We start from the raw sequence: 3965 nt of genomic DNA on the forward strand, positions 1-3965 counted from the left end.
ATCCCATTCCTTGAATCTTCAGAAACTTCTAGACTCTGCAGGTGGTGTCACTGTGAAAGTTTTGGGGGTTTTGACAATGGAATTGCCTAAACAGCCCTGGGTATGGTGGCATCAAGTGGGACTCACCGTTCTCAGTAGGGAGAGTCTTTGATCGTGGACTAGCAGGGCTCATTGTCAGAGCTTTAAACTAGATGTGATGGAGGAAGAGGCGAATATCTTCAGAAACTTCTAGACTCTGCAGGTGGTGTCACTGTGAAAGTTTTGGGGGTTTTGACAATGGAATTGCCTAAACAGCCCTGGGTATGGTGGCATCAAGTGGGACTCACCGTTCTCAGTAGGGAGAGTCTTTGATCGTGGACTAGCAGGGCTCATTGTCAGAGCTTTAAACTAGATGTGATGGAGGAAGAGGCGAATATTAGTCTTGTCCCTGACAAGCTGTGGGAAGATATGAAAAGGTTAGAGGGAGGACAGGGTGCTAGTGAGGGCCCTCATCTGGTGACTCTGAACTATGCTAGCTGCACTGGAGCACACTTGCAGTCTTACAGAGATGAGTCAGGGTTTCCTGAGGTAAGAGAAGCCAACAGGGGAATACTAGGTAAATATTTCAAAGGAATTAAGGGATGTTCCTCTATGAAGGTGACACGGCCTACAGTCCAGCTCAGGTGCATTTACACCAATGCATGGAATATGAGCAACAAATGGAGGAAGTTGGAAGTCACTGTGCTGCTAGAAAGCTACAACCTGGTTGTCATTACTGAAACTTGGTGGACAAGTCCCATGACTGGAGTGTGACAATCGATGGCTACAGGCTGTTCAGAAGAGATGGGGGAGGAAGGAGAGGTGAGGGGCTTGCCCTCTACATCAGGAGATGGAATGAATGTGAAGAGTTGTCTCTGAAGAACAGCTGTGAGCAGGCCAGAAGCCTGTGGGTAAGAATCAGAGACAGAGGCAACAAAGCGAACCTTGTGTCTGGTGTCTACTACAAGCCCCTGATGAAAGGGAACCTGTAGATCCAGCCTTCTTGCTCCAGCTACAGGAGGCATGATGCTGACAGGCTCTTGTCCTGCTGGAGAGCTTCATCCACCCTGGTGCTCTCCTGCTTGAAAAGTACCACAGAGAGCTGTAGGCAATCCAGGAGACTCATGGAATGCATGGAGGATAACTTCTAGAACCAGGTAATACACAGCCCTACCAGAGAGGGTGCATCACTGGATCTGAAGGTCAGTAATGTAAGTGAACTAACTGGGAACATCAAGATTGGAGGCAGCCAATGTAGTGATCTTGTAATGATGGGATTTGCTGTCCTTAGGGATATGAGTTAGGTAAAGAGTAGAGGAAGGCCCCTGAACATTAGGAATGCAGACTTCCAGCTCTTCATAGAGACATTCAGTGGGATCCCCTGGGAGACAGCCCTCAGAGATAGAGGAGTGGAACAGAGCTGGCTTTACAGAAGTCTTCCATAGAGTGCAAGAGCTAACAATCCCCAGGAGCAAGAAATTGAGCAAGGAAGACAAGACACCAGCATGTCTGAGTAGGGAACTGCCGGTAAATCTAAAGGGAAAGAATCAAATGCACACACAGTGGAAACAAGGGCAGGTGACCTGAGAAAGTATATAGAGATGAAGTTCAGTTGTGTAAGGATCGGGTGAGAAAGGCCAAGGCAAAGCTGGAACTGAACCTGACAAGGAATACAAAGAATAATGGGAAGGGTTTCTACAGGTATGTTAACTAGAAAAGGAAAGTCAAAGAAGGTGTAACCCCCTGCAATAAAGAATGCTGGAAAACTGGTACAGTGGATGAGAAAAAAGCTGAGGTACTTAATAATATTTTTGCCTCAGTCTTCAATGGCAACCTCTCTTCCCACACTTTTGAAGTGGAAGGACAGAGGTATGGGGATTGGGGGAACAAAGACCCTCCCACTGTATCATGACCACCTAAGGAACCTGAATGTACATGAGTCTATGGGACCTGATGAGGTGCATCCCAGAGTCCTGAGGGAATTGGCTGATACAATTGCCAAGCCACTCTCCATGATATTCAAAAAGTCAGGGCAGTCAGGGGATGTTCCAGGGGAACTGGAAAAAGGGAAACATTGTATCCATCTTAAAAAATACTAGCAAGGAGGTCCCTGAGAACTGCCAACATGTCAGCCACCCCTCTGTGAGTAGGACGATCCTGGAAGAGATCCTCCTAGAAGCTGTGCTAAGGCACATGGAGGACAAGGAGGTGATTTGAGACAGCCAGCATGGCTTCACCAAGGGAAAATCCTACCTGACTAGGCTAGTGGCTTTCTGTGATGGAGTGACTACATCAGTGGACAAGGGAAGGGTTACTGTTGTTATTTATCTGGACTTCTGTAAAGCCAAAACATCCTTATTACATGACCCACCAAAACATCCTTATCTCTAACTGTAAAGAGATTGATTTGATGGTTGGACTGTTAGACTAGTGAGAAAGTGGTTGGATGGTCGTATCCAGAGGATAGTAGTGAATGGCTCAGAGTCCTGATGGACATCAGTAACAAGTGTTGTCCCTCAGGGCTCTGTCTTGAGATTTGTGTTATTTAATATCTTCATCAATATCACAGATGAAGGGATTGAGTGAAGCCCTAGAAAATTTTCAGATGACATGAAGCTGAGTGGTGCAATTGACACACTTGAAGGATGTGATACCATCTAGATGGACCTTGGCAAGCTTGAAAAGTGGGCCCCATGAGAATCTCATTAGTTTCTCACTGAAAACAAGTGCAAGGTTCTGCACCTGAGACAGAGCAATGCTCAGTATCAATACAGGCTGACAGATGACCAAACTGAGAGCAACCCTGATGAGAAGGACTTGTGGATGCTAGTCCTACATTGTCCTACATTGCTCACCATGAGCCAGCTATGTGCGCTTGCAGCCCAGAAAACCAACTGTATCCTGGGCTGCATCTAAGGAAGCATGGCCATCAGGTCAAGGGAGGTGATTCTGCCTCCTCTGCTCTGGAAAGACCCCACCTGGAATGCTGATCCAGCGCTGGGCTTCCTAGCACTGGAAGGACATCAATGTGTTGGAGTGAGTCCAGAGGAGGGATGCTGAGCTGATCAGAGGGATGGAGTACCACCCCTACAGGGAAAGGCTGAGAGAATTGGATTGCTCAGCCCAGAGAAGAGATGGCTTCAGGGTAACCTAATTGCAGCCTTCCAGTGTTTCATGGGAGCCTACAAGACAGATGGAGAGAGACTTTTTACAAGAGCATTTAGTGACAGGACAAGGGAGAACAGCTTCAAACTAGGAGTAGGTTTAGATTTGATGTTAGGGAAAAATTCTTTACTGTGAGGGTGGTGAGGCACTGGAACAGGTTGCCCCGAGACGCTGTGAACACCCTCGTCCCTGCTCAAGGCCAGGCTGGATGAAGCTCTGAGCAACCTGGTCTAGTGGAACGTGCTGGAACAAGATGAGCTTTAAAGTCCCTTCCAACACAAACAATTCTATCAATCTATGATTTAGTAGTAAAATAACTTCAGATTACTCCCGACTGCTTGAGGAATGTTTTTAATGCATCAGCATATCTGATATTCAAACTTTCTGTGTTAATTAGGCAGAGGCAAGAACGACAATGGTAGACAAATTTTGTAAATGCTAGATCACAAGAAGGCTGATTTAAAACCTGAAACCGAAGTTAGTCTTTTCTACAATATGTAAGTTGAGCCCTTTGAAGAACTAGAGGAGTCTAGGAGGAATTTCTGTTTGTCCCTCCCACTTGGGCTGAGATTTCCAATACAACTACATACTGAACCCCCAGTTGCTTGAAACAGTCCATTACAGGACTCATTCTACACTGGCTAATATCTGATCTATATCAGTTTTGTTCAGCAAATGTTATTGATTTTTGTTTTTATATCACCCTTGTTTTAATTGCTATGATATATATGAGACCATGTAACTATAGTATTGTTGACTGAGAGTGAGTGTGTGCACATGTG

Source organism: Acanthisitta chloris, unplaced genomic scaffold (assembly GCF_000695815.1).
Source record: "Acanthisitta chloris isolate BGI_N310 unplaced genomic scaffold, ASM69581v1 scaffold2667, whole genome shotgun sequence".
Classification (NCBI taxonomy): domain Eukaryota; kingdom Metazoa; phylum Chordata; class Aves; order Passeriformes; family Acanthisittidae; genus Acanthisitta; species Acanthisitta chloris.